Source organism: Loxodonta africana, chromosome 15, assembly GCF_030014295.1.
Source record: "Loxodonta africana isolate mLoxAfr1 chromosome 15, mLoxAfr1.hap2, whole genome shotgun sequence".
In the NCBI taxonomy this organism is placed as follows: domain Eukaryota; kingdom Metazoa; phylum Chordata; class Mammalia; order Proboscidea; family Elephantidae; genus Loxodonta; species Loxodonta africana.
The window spans coordinates 54,493,214-54,509,273 of record NC_087356.1 but is presented as its reverse complement, the minus strand read 5'-3'; the positions used below and the strand labels follow the sequence as shown (position 1 = coordinate 54,509,273).

Sequence of the window (16,060 nt, the reverse complement as noted above, 5' to 3'; positions counted from 1 at the left end):
TGTTCCTTGATCAAAACATTCAATAATGGTAGCTGGGCACCATCCAGTTCTTTTGGTCTCACGGCAAAGGACACAGTAATCATGGAGGTAATTAGATCTGCAATTCAGTTCCTTCTGATTCCCGGGTCTCCTTCTTCCTCTGCTGCTCTAGGCAAATAGAGACCAACTGTAGCATCTTGGCAAGTTTTGAAGATCGCAAGCACTACTCACTCAACTAGAAACTAGAACAGAAACTCTAATAACAACATTAGGCCACTGGCTGGATTTGTCCCATGAAATCACGGCCCTAAGCCACGGAACCATGAAAACTAATCCCATGAGGTGTTTGGCTGTACCTAAGCAGTATCAACATGTGTACCCTTTTTTTCTGGCGGGGGCGGGGGGCTTCTTGCTGTAAAATTATATACAACACAACATTCGCTATTTCACCCTCCCTCCCTTTTTTGGTGTACCACTTAGTGATATCAGTTACACTGGTCAAGTTATGTAACCATTTCCCTTAGTCGATGCCAATTTTTCCATCACCATAAACAAAAACTCACCACTTCCCAGAGAATGATTCCCTCTCTCCTTCACCCCTCATAACCACTAATAACTACTGGTGTCTATATATTTATCTATTCTTTTTACCTAATCATATCTGGGATTTTTTAATAGGTGATGAAAATGTTCTAAAATTGACTGGGGGGATGACTGCACATATCTGAGGCTATACCAAGAACCACTGGGCTGTATACTTATGGGCTGAATTTTATGGTCTGTGAATTATAACTCATTAAATCTTTTTTTTTTTAGGCATCAAAAATAAAGGGAGTTATACAGTCAATGGAAAGCCACAAAAAGGGAATGAGTAGTTATCCAAAGCAGAAGGAAAAGCAAAGAGGCAAGGACAAAGTAAAACTAGGTAATCAAAATGTAAAAAGGATCAAAGTCAAAAGGGGAAGGAAAGAAAACACATACACACACACACACACACACCAGTAACCACCACCAGTAAAAGAGAAAAATGAAACAGAAGCAAAACAAGTCTGAATCCCTTAAAAGTCCTGTATTTCACAAAGAATCTGACTGCAGGCCAAAATCCTATGTATGATCGTTCAGGCCTAATTGCAAGGCTCTGCCTGACAGGTCCCCTGGGGGTAAGCTGCCCTCCCCATACCAGACTTGGTACACAGTCAGTATGCTGCAGTCTTCTCAAGGAAGCTGCAAACAAGGTTTCAAAGGCGCACCCATGCTCAAGTGTGTATCTGCATGCCTAATTCAGGTATCTCCATTCAGAGGCCTCCTTATGGTGGACGGGGTGAGGAGGCGATGGCATGGCATGGCTAAGGCACTTTTCTCCACTTGACTCAGTACTTTTCCACTCCAAGCCCTTCTTCCTTTTTTCTCCCCCAGTCATTGGCCCTCGGGTACATAAAGAGGCAGGAGCCTTATTTTCCAGGTTACTCAGCAACGATGTGCCTTGGTGGCACAAATGCATAAGCACTCGACTATTAAAAGAAACGCTGATGGTTCAAGCCCACCAGTGGCACCTTGGAAGAAAGGCCTTGGTGATCTGTTTCTAAAAGGTCACAGCCTTAAAAACCCTAAGGAGTGCACTGTGTTCTCAACATATGGGGTTGCCATGCGTTGGATCAACTCAACAGCAACTGGTTTCTTTTTTTTTTAACTAAGTTTTGAGACTACCAACATCCCCTTTTCCCCTACACTGGACCTACCTGACTGTCACCCAGTGTTGTTCCCTGGACCACTGAGGACCAGTCGCTTTTCTGCCTCTTGCAAAGTCTTCATTATTACTTTCAGTTTGGCTCATTGTCCTAACTGACCATCTCAATACTTGATTGCTCCATATATTCTTTGTCTAGGACAAAGAATACCCCAGTTTTATCAATCAAACAGCACGAATACAATTTTAATAAAAGTACAGTACTGAGTATGCTTCCTTGCCAAGAGTAGGTAAGGATCAGATACATAGCAAGTAAATAAAATAATTTTAAAAAAGAATTAACTATCTAGTTTCAGAAGCCACAGGGGAGTAGACCAAACCAAACCCACTGCCACTGAGTCAATTCCTACTTACAGCGACCCTACAGGACAGAGCAGAACTGCCCTATAGGGTTTCCAAGGCTGTAAATTTTTCTCCTGTGGAGCATCTGTAAGACAGGACTAGGCTGGAGCAGGGCCAGTTGCTCCCCACCCCCCCACCCCGGCACATAGGCGGGACTGGGGGGGGGGTGGGTCAAGCAGGACAGAGAGTGGAATAAACAACCTGCCCTGCTGGCCCTGGTGTTAACTATAACCCACCTCCTGGAGATCAGACCTGAGCCCACACAGGCCCTGTGGCACAAAATGTTCAGGCTATGGGGTGGAACAAACTTAAATGTTCTAAGATGTTGCAAACACACTGTTAATGTAGAGCTTGCAGGACTCCACAGGTGCACAGTATGTGCAAAAGTAGTAAGAGTGACTGCTGTTTGACCTTCCTGTGCCCGCCGAAGGGGATGATGTGACAAAGGAAACCAGTGTGCCTGTGTCACATCCCATGAGTTATGTCAAGGGGAACCAACAAAAGGACTTCCATCTTGAAGCAATCCTGCCTGCGCACTTGCATTTGCATAACCCAACCCCTCCTTAGAAATCTCCGCCCCCCAACCTCATGAATAAACATCAAGACCCCTCCTTGTTGAAACTCTCAAATACTTGGCTCTTAGGCAAATCGGAGAGACAGTCTCTCTGAAGGTTCTAGCCCTTACTGTCTCCTTTTGCTAGCTGCTGTCAAAATTAATTTGCTCGTGTGACTCCAGGCTGAATCACAGGCCTTTGGTCAGCGGCTGAGCACTTTAACCGCAGTGCCTGCAGGGCTCCTTTTACGGAAGCAGACTGCCACATCTTCCTCCCGCAGAGGGGAGTAATTCCACAAAAAACCTGATTCCAGAGATGCATAGCCTTGTGGTTATATGCTACCCCAAGATGTTTGTAATTTGGTTGAATTCATCAAAAATCATCAAAACCAAATTAATTGTAGAACAAAATTCTGACTCAAAAATAAGACCACACTTGCTGGCCTGACAGAGACTAGAGAAACTGAGAGTATGGCCCCCGGACACACTATCAGCTCAGTAATGAAGTCACTGCTGAGGTTCACCCTTCAGCCAAAGACTGGACAGACAGGCCCATAAAACAAAACAAGGCTAAAGGGGCACACAAGCCTTGGGGCAAGGACTAGAAGGCAGGAGGGAACAGGAAAGCTGGTAATAGGGAACCTAAGGTTGAGAAGGGAGAGTGCTGACATGTCGTGCAGTGGTTAACCAATACCATAAAATGGTATGTATAAAAACTGTTAAATGAGAAACTAGTTTTTTCTGTAAACCTTCATCTAAAGTACAATTAACAAAACAAAACAAATATCAGATCAGTTCGACATAAAGATGTGTGTATCATTTACTACCTGCAGAAAGACAGCAATATCCTAAAGAAACACAATACTAAAACTGCAAAAAGAATGGGTATCAAACGTTTGTAATTTTCTCTTTTAAAGCTAAACAAAAATATCATTCAAATTTTTGTTTAGCTTTAAAAAAATACAATGCAGAGACAAGGAAGGTGTTGTCCTTCACGGAGTGAGGCATTAATAGTAAGTTTCAACTACCCACTTTCACCCTTGTAAGACAATTTATCAACGTGAAATATCATGATGCTACAAGTCAGTGATTTACTCCAGGATCAGTTATGTAAACGTGTCCTGGCCAAGATCTCCCCTGGGAGTCACACCAATAACAATGCTCAGTGAAAAAACTGATGTAATCCTCATTGCGGTCTTCAAGCAGGAGTGCAGCATAAGTCTAATGGATCTCTACATTTTTAAAAGTACATATATAATCACTATTTTAGATTCTATGACTAAGAAGCTAGAGATTTCCAGCTCATTGCCTAAAATGGGGAGCAGTATTTCTAATATAAAGATCAAAGATAAACTGATGTGGCTTTCAGTTTAACAGGAAATAACTTTCACATAATCATTCTGTGCCATATAGACAACTATCTGTTTCAGTCATGAGTGTGGCAACATTTAAAATAAAAACACCCTACTCCATAGTAACCTATAAAATGTCAGGTAACCACTGGGAAAAAAATCAATAGATGTGTGCGATAGGACAAATGTCAGTCATGGAATTTCTTTAATTCATGGTGTTTAAAAATATATCCAATTTTATGATTTATTATATTTAATTGTGGAGTACAGCAAAGCAGCAATGTGATAACTCTGAGGGCAGAAAGATCTGAGTTTGAAACCTTGATCTGCCATTTACTATCTGTGAGACCCCAGGTAAGTTACTTAATCCTTCTAGATATCAGTTTCCTCATTTGGAAAATAAGATAATAGTAATATCATAGGTTAAGTATGAGCTTTGAATGAGATGCCATATGAAAAGTGTTTAGCACAGTGCTAGCATATAAAAAAAAAGCATATAGAAAGGGCTAAAAAACGTTAGCCATTATCACCACCATTGTATGAGGTCATTCAGCCCAGCACAACAGGCCCTTGCTGCCAGTTAGCTACTGATGCCTATGTTACTGTTCATAGTTTCTTCCATCTAGCTTACAGAGATTAAAGACAGAATGAGGGCACGTGGGTCCAAGGCACAAGCATTCTCCATCTTTCCACTTCACTTCCTAAAGGAAAGCGACGTTCTTCACTCTATTACCAAAAGCAGTGATAGCGAACAGAGGAAAACACACTGGGGACAAATCTTTTGCTGTTAGCACCTGGTTGACAGGAGGCTGATAAGCTGCCTCACTGTGCTCTGCCTACGTTAGATAACCACTGCTCCCTCTTAAAGCCTCCTTTGAAGAAAATATTTGAGATCACATAATTATGAACTTCTATCAAATTTTTTAAAATCCAAACAGATAGACTATCTTCCCTGATCACATGTCCACACATGACCATATCTGCAGACAGCAAACATGTCTGCCAGTTTTCCTGTGTGGCAGACAAGTAGATGGATTCTAGCAACTAAGTGCCTCTTCAAAGACAGGATTTTCAAGTAAAAGCTACAGTTCTATTTCTATGCAATTTTTAAATTTAAAAATGATATGCAAAAGCAAACTTGAAATCTACTTCTCTGCTAATCCCTGAAAGATTACTCTTACTGTTCTTCTTCACCAAAGAAATCAATCCAATCGCAAAATTTAAATGCATACTACTTCAATTAAGTAACACACCTTGCTCATTGCCAATCCTTCTGTACTTAAGATACATGAGGCTATAAAAGGTACCAAAAGGAGTATGGCAAAGGTAAAGAATACTTCATCTTAAAAAACTAATTTGGGTGAAGCTTCTTTAAGCATACTTTTAAAACATTATCTTGACTTTTGAGCCATGTACATATCTACATATTCAAAAATAAAATTAAAAAAGAAATTCCTATAATAAAGAATGAAAACAATAAACGTAACTATCAAACTGGCAGCATAATCAGAGAAAAGTATTTCAGGTGGCTTTTGAGTACAGTCCTCTGCTTATACATCCCACATATATGCATTCAAAGGATTAAAATAAATACAATGGAATATTAAACTTTACTGAGAAGTAATAATGGTATTGTAATTTTGAAACAATTTCACGTACACAGGACAAAGCAGGTATGCATGTTAATTTTATTAGATACCAAGATTTTCATTTAAGTCAAAAGAGACAAATATAGAATCAAAGAAGTCACGAAGAAATTGTGCAATGTTAAATTTCATTTGTAGGTATTATAGGAACTCATGATTACACAAACAAAATTTTCCAGCTCCCTTTTTTCTGAAAGGGCCTAAAAGCAGCAATGACACCCCAGCAGCAATGATTATGACAAACATTCAGATCTTGGTTTCTATATACCATGTATCGCTAAAAAAAAAAAACAAACCAGGACTCTGGACAAACAGCCCATTTCATACCTGGGACAAAGAAAAGATAAGGCAAGCCTGGGATATCTTATGCCAGAAAGCCCTCCAAGACTAAGGGAGGAGAGTAAAACAAAACAGAAAACCAAAGCCACTGCCCTAGAGTCGATTCCAACTCATAGCAGCCCTATAGGATAGAGCAGAACTGCCCCATGGGGTTCCCAAGGAGCAGCTGGTGGATTCGAACTGCTGACCCTGTGGTTAGCAGCCGAGCTCTTAATCACTGTGCCACGAAGGCTCCATTGGAGAGTAAACCAAACCAAACTCGTTGCTGTCGAGTCAATTCTGACTCATAGCAACCTTCAGCAGGGTGTCGAGAAGACCTCAGAGCGTGCTTGAAAGGTCTCCTACTAGTCAAATTTGGGACAATCTGATCATAAAAAAAAGAAAAATGACTGCAATGGCTTATAAAATAATGGATAAATAAAAACCCATGAGTCCACAGTGGTATCCCCTCCAGAAAATGAAAATCTCTACCAGTGGAGATGAATATTACCCCAGCTCTTTACTCTTCACATTGACAATTACAGGGAAGAAATTAAGTACTTAACCTGCATTTTTAGAAGGAACATTAGTACATCCCCAGTGAACGAGGAAAGGCTCTTCTTTACAGACAATCTCCACTAAAATAACTGATTCGAACAAGGATCATCAATGAGTACTAAGATCATTACGCAGAAAGTAGTCATTACGCAGAAAGCAGTCAGAAACAGGATATTGGCTTGGTGTCAAAGCATTACAGATAGTCCTTGACTCTGTTCCATGTCAGTTCTGAGGAAGTCAAATATCTCATTTTTCTTTTGTTTTCATTATTACCTTTTATTATCAATATCTTTATAAATCATAACACTGAACATCTGTGAATGATAACTCAGCAAATTACATGCTGCAACATTACATGTAAAAAAAAATTACATGTACATTATTAATAAAAATAAAACAAAACAAAACAAAAAAAAAACCCATATGGTCCTGAGTGGTGTAACTAGAATATGTTGTAAATGGGGACTACCTGTCCTCCATGATTACACACTAATCACTAACGGCAAACCACACCTTTGTGACAGAGGTATCTGGCAAATCATCACTTTAATCAAGTGGTCACATTTAGCATCATTTATGTGGCAATCTGACATTACGATGGCACAGTGGTTAAGAGCTCAGCTGCTAACAGAAAGGTTGGCAGTTCGAACCCAATAGCTGCTCTATGGAAGAAAGATGTGGCAGTTTGCTCCTATAAAGATTACAGCCTTGGAAGCCCTATAGACAGACAGTTCTGCTCTGTCCTACAGGGTTGCTATGAATCACAATCGACTCAACAGCAATGGGGTTTTTTGGTTTTGGTATGGTACAACATGAAGTACTTAGTTGTTGCTGTTGTTAGCGGCCAACAAATTGGCCCTGATTCATGGATACCCCATGCACAACACAAGTAAATGCTGCCTAGTCTTGCACCATCCCCACGAGGGGTTGGGGATTAGGCAGTTTTGCTCCATCAGATTTTCCCTGGCTGATTTTTGGAAGCAGATCACCAGGCCTCTCTTCCTAATCTGTCTCAGTCTGGAAGCTCCCTGAAATCAGCTCAGCATCATGGCAATACACAAGCCTCCATGACTGACAAGTGCTGGCTGGGCATAAGGTGCACTGGTGGGAATTGAACCCAGCTCTCCTCCGTGGAAGGCAAGAATTCCACCACTGAACTACCACTGCCCTCTGAAGTACATAGCATCATCTACTAAATATTCTTGCCCAAAAGATTTACTTCAAGCTAACCAAGCCTTTCTTTTAGACCTAACTTCCAGTTAACAGCAAAGTCAAAGGGATAGAGGAGTAAGTTAAATGATATGACGAGGAAAGACAAGTCCTGAACATGGAGGCAGTCTATATGGCAAGTGGTCTGCCTCTCACTCTCTCAGGTGTCAGGAAAAAAAAAAGTGGAAGGAATGGGTACTATTCTTTTTAAAAAGAGGCTAAAGGCATAACCACCAATGCAATGCATGAATCTTGACCAAATCCAGCTGGGCGGGGGGCGGGGGGGGGGGGAGGAAAACACTGATGGTTTGGAATAATTGAGGAAATTTCAATCTGGATTGGAAATCTTAAGTTTTATAGGTGTGATCATGATATTGGGGTTAGTAGGTTAATATTCCTATTTTTTGGAAATGTATGTTGAAATATTTGAGTGCCATGATGTCTGCAATTTACTTTTAAATGTTTATACACACACATATGTGTATACATATGTGCGTTTAACACACACATATACACAGAAAGAAGAAACGGGGGACAATATGGCAAACTGTTAATCACTGAATCTAGGTGGTAGGGGCTGCATTTTTTCCCAACTTCTCTATATGATTGAAAATTTTCATAATAAAGTTTAAAAATTTATACCTTTACTAAGAGGTACAGTAGAAAGTGCACCTATGCTGGAATTATGTTGTTGTTAAGTGCTATCGAGTCCATTTTCAACTCATAGCGACCCTATGTGACAGAGCAGAGCTCCCCCAAAGGCTCTTCTAGGCTGTAATCTTCACAGCAGCGATCATCAGGTTTTTCCCCAGAGCGGCCCTGGGTGGGTTCGAACCACCAACCTTAGAGTTGGCAGCTGAGCACTTAACCTTGTGCCACCAGGGCTCTGCTGGAATTTTATCTGGGTTCATATCTCACCTCTATCACTTACTAGTTATATGACTGAAGGCAAGTTACTAGTCACTAGGTTTCTGTCTCATCTATAAAATGCAAGTAATAATACCTATGTCACTAAGTTGTTCTGACATTACTGCATGGGAGCCCCAGGCTCTTGGTCGGCATGACTCCTGTTGGCCAATAATGAGAGACCAAGGTGAAGAGGCAGAAAAGCACCTTTACTTTTTTGGGCAAGGAAAAGAAATGAGTAGGAGCTGCTGCCAAAAAGACTGCTCCCCAAGGGAGAGGAGAAAAGTTACTTTTAAGGGGTTTACAAGTAGGCAGTTGATACATGTTAGCAACATTCTTAATTATACTAAGCAGGTGCAATGGGGTAATACATAACCCCCAAGCAAAAGCAGGATTTCAATGCAAAGCTGGGGAAGGGGGGAAGGAAGCCAAGCAAAGGAAACAGGATTTTTAATGTAACACTGGGGGGTAGGAAGTCAAGCAAACAGGATTTTTAATGCAAAGCTGTTTGAGCCTCTGACAATTAAGTAAGATTACATATGTAAAATGCCTAGTACAGCATCGCACACAATAAGGAAACCTAGTTTTTGAAAATCTATGAAAGTAATCACTCTATAATACAAGATTTTAGAAAAACATCCCTTTCATTATTTTCACATTCCAGGATGGACAAACTACATAAGGTAAAATTAAATATTATTAATACATTGGAAGTCAAAGTGAAGTAACAGGGGAAATGAAGGTTTCTATTTTTAAAAAATTTTTTTAATTCAATTATTCCAACTGAAACCCCGAAACCAAAAAAACCAAACCCGTTGCCGGTGGGAGTCAATTCCAACTTACAGCTCCTAACCACTCAGCACCAGGGTTTCCACTGAAACCCCAGAGAAATGGAAATCCTCAAAACCTTCACCTATGTAAACTATCTGCCGTCTATCAAGTTGTGTAGTTTGCTTTTCTATTAGTCTACATCTTAATACAACACTAAGAAAATAAGTTGCCATTAAATAAAATTTTCTCCTGATTCCAACCAATCTTTACTATAAACCCCCCCAAAAAATATGTTGAAAAAAATTAAATGTTTGTCTTTATTTTCTAAAAATAAGTTGCAATAAAGTACACACTAACTGGGCTTTCTTTTAAATTCCGGTTATGGTTCATAGAACTCAGGGATCCAAGTTCCTTTATCAGTTCTAACATACTTGTTATTTCACTTGCAGGCTAGGCCAGCAGTAAAATGACTAGATGCAGAGTGAGCTTCAGGTAGGGAAGAAAAAGAGGTGTTTGTATTTTTTTTTTTTTTAAGAAGTGCCATCCTCTTGTTCCCCATACCAGAGGAAAAGCAGCAGAAGAGAGGAGGAAAAAAACAAAAACAAAAAAAGGATTCAGGTCTCATGCTCCCAGGTTCGACGAGGAAATCCTACCAGGTGAGAGAGGGTAACACCTCTGTCTTCTCTGGGTTAGGGTGTTGGGCATATGGGCGCACATACTACCAGGAGCAACCTGGAAAATTGGGGAATTTCTCCGGAACCGAGACGCCCAAGGCCAGTCTCCTCCCTTACGGATTAAATGCCACGGAGGAGACCCTGTGGGGTGTCTCCAGGAGCGGATGGGGGTGACCGACAAGGCTCTGCTTCCCCCCGGCGCCCAGACAGGGGCCGCGTGGTCAGTTCCTCGGAGGGCACACCCCGAGGGCACACCCCGAGGGCACGCGCGGCGCGGAGAGTCCGGCCCTCGCCCCCACTCGCCCCCGTCCCCATTACCTGCGGGCAGCAGTGGCGGGGCCCGGAGGCCTGGTGCTCCTCTTCCTCCTCCCCGCCAGGCTGAGGAGAGGTGGCGGCGACGGCGGCGACAGCCCGGGGGGAGGGGCGGGGCGCGCGGCTGGCTCCCTTCTCTCCTCCCCCGGAGCTGAGGGACCCTATCTCGGGCCGCCGCGCCTAGGCCGGTGGACGGCCTGTGGCTCGGGCATGGCGGCGAGACGAGCAGCGTGTCTGCGGCGGCAGAGTGCGAAGGGGGTGGGTAGGAAGCACCCCCCGCCGGTTGGAGGGACCTGAGGGGAGGAGCGAGCGGGGACCAGGGAGCCGCGCGCTGGCGGCCGTTGGGGGTGGTTGGTTGGCCGGGGGCAGGGAGCGCTTTGAGGAGCGCGGCGACGGCTCGCGTCTTCCCTGCGGGGCGGGGTGGGGAAGGGGAAGGGGAGTAAGGGGAGGGGAGGGGGAGGTTGGGGAGGGGGAGCCGCCGCCGCGCGCGTGCGGGCGGGCGCCGCCGCCGTTGCCGCTCCGCTCACTCCAGCCTGTTTGGGGGGCACTTTGTTTGTGTCCCACAATGCTTTGCGCGGGCGACGGGGGAGGCGGGGAAAAGTGGGCAGGGCGGAGCGACTCGGGGGCGGGGCGTCGGGCGGGGCGGAAACGTATTTCTCGCGCAGGCGCAAGAGAGGGCACACGGGTCGCCGGTCCTTGGACGGTGCACGGACTCGGACTGGTTAAACTGTAGAGACGGTGTAGCGTAAACGCGAGTGTGTTCTGAACCTGTATATGCATTTTTACGTGGGTGCACATATGCAGAATTATATTCATCAGCTGCCTCAGCGCTACCCAGTATTTCCTTCCTCTAAACGCCCTTCTCCCCCAGCTCCTTACTTAGGCTTATGGGTTGGATTTCTCGTCGTCATTCACTCTTCTCGCATTTTAAAAATTTGAATTCCAGCGAAAGAAATGCCTATTTTCTCGAGCGGCTTCTGTAGCGGGGCTAAAAACGAAACACTACAGTGCCTGTCTTTCGGTGAGGTGGGTTAACTGGTAGTCTGGCCATTTTTCCTGCACGGAAACTCAGGCCTGCGAAGAGAGGGCCCCTCAGGCAGGTGGGAGCGCAGAGAATGGAGCAGGTTCCCACGCCCGTGTTCTTTGCAGACCCGAGCCCCGGTCCAGATTTCCCGGATTTCGGCTCCGCTTTTGCTCCCCTGCCCTCACAACGCCTTAAGGTTGCTCTGGCCTTCCCCTCTGCAACCTGGCAGGACGCGCAGTTCTGGAACGAATAGAGAAACCGACCTCCAAGTCCCTCTTGTTTTCCCAACACGGGGGTACCTAGAGCTGCTCCAAAAACATGTACCTCTTCCTGCCACCGCCGTGAACCCATCATTCTGTTACGCCATCGCCTACTTGGCTCAGCACCCTGGCCCACCACCGGAGGGCTAGTGTGGGCTACCCCAAAATGACGGGGACTGCTTAGGGGACTTTCCAGGTTCTTGGTCAGCGGCAAATCTTTTAAAGTCTTAAAACTCACGTCCCCCAGTTTTAGCTTCCCGAGCCTGGGCGGTTAACAGGACCGCCCGGAGCGCAAAGCACGCCCAGGGGAAGCCCTCCTGCGAGTGGGTGGAGGTGGTGAGAGGGTGGGAACAGCGCTGCCCGGTGGAGGTGGTGAGAGGGTGGGAACAGCGCTGCCCGAAGCTCCTTGGGCGCTCTTCCTCTGCCTACTTTGTTTTCCCAAGCCTCCAGCTTTTAAAACGAAAGACTTCGCTCCAAAAAGCTTTGTGCAAGGTGGGCTGACGGCCAGTAGAATGAGTTTTTCTTCGGAGACACCTGGCAACATCTCATACTAATCCTCTCCCTGAGAGATAAGCAGCTAAGCGCCCTGATTCTAATAATTGTCTTTAGAAATAATGACAATAAAACAACTTAGATTTGTGGTAGTGCTTTGCAGTTTCCTATACATTTTCAAGGATATATGATGTTATTTAATCCTAAGACAACTTTAATGGTGTTGTTAGTTACCCTGGAGTTGATTCTGATTCATGGCGAGCCCATGTGTTACAGAGTGTAACTGCTCCACAGGGTTTTCAAAGCTGTGACCTTTCAGAAGTAGATCACCAGGCCTGTCTTCTGAGGCACCTCTGGGTTAGTTCCAAGGGCCAGCTTTTAGCTAATAGTTGAGAGCACCACCCAGTGACTCCAGTACCTAGGTTTTATTATTATTCACACCATCGTTTTTGTTATTCCCATTCAGAGATGAGGAAAATCAGAAAGATCTAAGTTAGGTCCAGAAAGTTTTGTGCTGAGTTTTGAAGAGGAATTGGAAGAAGATTGAATGTTTACCTCTGGGAGAGGAATGGCGCCTGAAGGAGCAAGGCACAGGAAGGGGCAGGCACTTGAGGCCCAGTGGGCTGCGTGTCAACAAGGTAAACAGTTGGAGAAGAATCAGAGTGAGAATAAAGTAGTTAAACACGTCCACAGTCTACCTTTCCTAGGGCAGTCAATAAAGACCATAGTTAGCAGGTCTTTACTAAGAGTTTCTCCAGGGACTGAGGTGGCAGCTGTCATTACAAGATTGGCAGTGCTGACACACACAAAAAATAGCTTTCTTTAGACTGTTCTCTTGTCTCTTTTTCCTTTCCCTCCCTTTTGTGCTTTTCTCTTTTTGATTTTACACCTAAAATTTTTATCATCCTTTCAGTCCACCCGCATCCCACATCTGGAGAATTAATTAACCAACAAATGTTGGGCCCTAAAGGATGGAGTCTCAGATACTTGGAGGTGTCAGAAAAACTACAAAAATTAACTATAACAGGATTTCTCTTCTCTGTTTGGCTTTGGGTAGGGTCTGTTTCTATGGCTTCTGCAGCCTCCCACTTTTTTCTTCCCGGGCTAGTAGAGACTTGCCTTTTAACTACTGGAACACATGCACCTTTCTTTGAAACTAGGTTAAATAACACTAATGGGAGGATTTTGTAAAACCAGGATCCTGTGCACAGGTGATACAAACAAATGTAGACACTATGAGGAATTGTTAATCATTAACCCAGCGTGGATGATTCTGAGGAATTCAAATTCCAGGCAAATACGGTTTTATTTCTGTCATGAGCTGTTTTGAGGACCAATTTCTGGAAAAAAGGTCACGTTCTTGTGGTAGACCATTAGCACTGAAAAGAAACTTAGTTATTTAGTTCAAAACTTATTACAAAGCAAGAATTCCTTCTATTCATCAGAAAGATCCCAGTCTGACTTGAATAATTCTAATAATGGAGAGCTCATTACTATACAAATCAGCCTCGCTCCATTATTACATCATTTCAACTGTATAAAAAAATTAATCTCACCCCCAAACTTACACCTCTTCTAGTATTCCCATTTCACTATCCACCTGGTTCAGCAAGTCAGAGGTTCTGAGGCTGTGAAAATTCCACTGCCTTAAGCTGTTTGCTTGGCATGCCCTATAGCTTTACATTAGAATCGTGATTCCTTTGCTTGGCATGCCCTGTAACTTTCCATTAAAATCCTGGCTCACCTCTCCTTTAGCTGCTGCCCCCAAACTAGGGAAAATTGGTGGAAACTGGTTTAGGCACCATGTTGACATTCAGGATAACCTTTTAGATCTCATGCAGAGGAACTTCCATGCCTCTGGGTGGAGTTTAACCCCCATTTTCTGAACATGTGATGCATGAAGTTATATGTAAACACTATTGCACCTGTGTTATGTGATTAAGAATGTTGCTGATATATGTCTCTTGGTTGGAGAGCTACTTCCCTGGTCCACACTGCCATTCCAGTGGGCTCCCTTGGGGCTTTTTTTTTCTTTTTCTTTTTTCTCAATTTCTTGTCTCTCTCTACCTTCCCTCCTTACCCTTCTCCTGAAGACCAGGCACTGTGTGCCATCTCTGCTCCTTCTTGAAGGGTTGTGCAGTGTGCCACATGGCTGGGGAGCTGCTTTCAGTGAGCTCCCTTGGGACATTTTTGTTTTTTCTTTTCTATTTCTTGATTTCTTGTCTCTGTCTACCTTCCTTCTTTCTTTTCTGCTGACCACATGGCCGTGTGTGTGTTTCTCTTTTTCCTAGTTTCTTATCACTCTCTCCTTTCCTTTCCTATCTCCCACCCACCCAGCTGCATGTGCCAACTCTGCCCCTTCTTGACAGGCTGTGCCACACTGCCAGGCTAGAAAGCCAGTGGCACATGGCCTCCCCAGGTCTGTGTCACTCCAACAGCAGACTCCCACAGCACCTTTTCTTTTGCTTTTTTTTTTTTTTTTGGCTTCTGTTTCTCTCTCTTCTTTCTCTTCTTCCCCACACCCACTTAGCTCCACCCATCACATCTTCCCATTCCCTCCTGACTATCTGCACCACATTTTGAGCACCACAACCCTGAGCAGCACAGGTGTGGACCACCGGACCCTGCCCTGCACTGCCCCGTAGTCCTGCCCTGTCAGCTCCAGTACATGCTGTAAACAACCCATCCCAGGACCTCCCCCTCTGCTGGACCTGCCCTGCTACACCATAGCTGAGTGACTGGCCCTGGCCATTGGAGAAGGTGGTGAGAAGAATCATTCCCACAGACAAGCAAACAACAAAGAATACCCAGCCCACCTGCCCAGACATAACCAAGTACGACAAAAAGCAGGACAAAACAAACAAATGTACAACCAATAAACAAATAAAGTAATTACTGAATGTCCCAAAGACAGCAGGCAATATCAAAACATTAAAAAAAAAAAGGACAGGATGGTTCCAGTAGATGTTGAAAAGAAAACACCAGATGTCCTTCTGGCAGAAGAAAAGGCACCAGAATTACCTGATAGGGAATTCAAAGCTCTCATATTCAGGGCTATCCAAGAGATAATGGGAAAAGCAGAAAAAAATAAGGAAAAAATAGATAAAATCATGGAAAAGACAGACAAAACAATGGAGGAATTCAGGAAAATAATACAGGAACAAAATGTCAAAATAAACACGCAACTAGAAATCATACAAAAATAGCAATTAGAAATCCAAAAGATAAACAACAAGATTTCAGAAATGGACAGTGTCATAGAAGGTTTGAGGAACAAGTTTGAAACAATGGAAGACATGATCAGTAAAATTGAAGACAAATACTTGGATACCACTTCATTTCAGGAAAAATCAGAGAAAAGAACAAAGAAAAATGAGGACACCCTTAGAATGATGTGGGATACAATCAAAAGCAAAAATTTACTAGTGATCAGAGTTCCAGAACAGGGGGAGAAAATGGAAAACGCGGAGAGGACCGTTGAAGAATTGCTGAGAGAAAACTTCCCTAATACCATGAAAGATGAAAAGCTGACCATTCAAGAAGCTCAATGAACCTCATATAGGAGAGACCCCAAAAGAAAATCACCAAGACATCATAATCACACTTGCTAAAACCAAAGACAAAGAAAGAATCTGGAGAGCAGCTCAAGAATAATAAAAAGTCACATACAGAGGGGAAACAATAAGACCAAGCTCTGATTCCTCAGCAGAAACCATGCAGGCAAGAAGAAAAAAATCACCAACCAAGAATAGTAAGTTCTGCAAAACTCTCACTTAAATATGATGGCAAAATTAGGACTTTGCAGATAAATAGAAATTAAGGGAATATGCAAAAACCAAATCAAACTCACAAGAACTATTAAAGGGAGTCCTTTGGTTAGAGAACCACAACATCAGACAATGGCCTGAATCTAGGAC

The 16,060-nt window shown here is 43.6% G+C and overlaps 1 protein-coding gene across 4 annotated transcripts in view; it reads right to left on the bottom strand.

Annotated features, from left to right (window-relative positions):
• Positions 1 to 10,757, bottom strand: part of ZBTB44 (zinc finger and BTB domain containing 44) — an 81,401-nt gene extending 70,644 nt beyond the window's left edge. For 2 of the 4 annotated variants that reach the window (XM_023557048.2, XM_010597120.3), the window contains exon 1: positions 10,374 to 10,757. The gene's annotated coding sequence lies outside the window, so the exon portion shown is untranslated. The remainder of the gene's footprint in view (positions 1 to 10,373) is intronic. The other 2 variants (XM_010597121.3, XM_003417469.4) reach the window with 2 other exon arrangements.
• Positions 10,758 to 16,060: the final 5,303 nt, after the last annotated feature.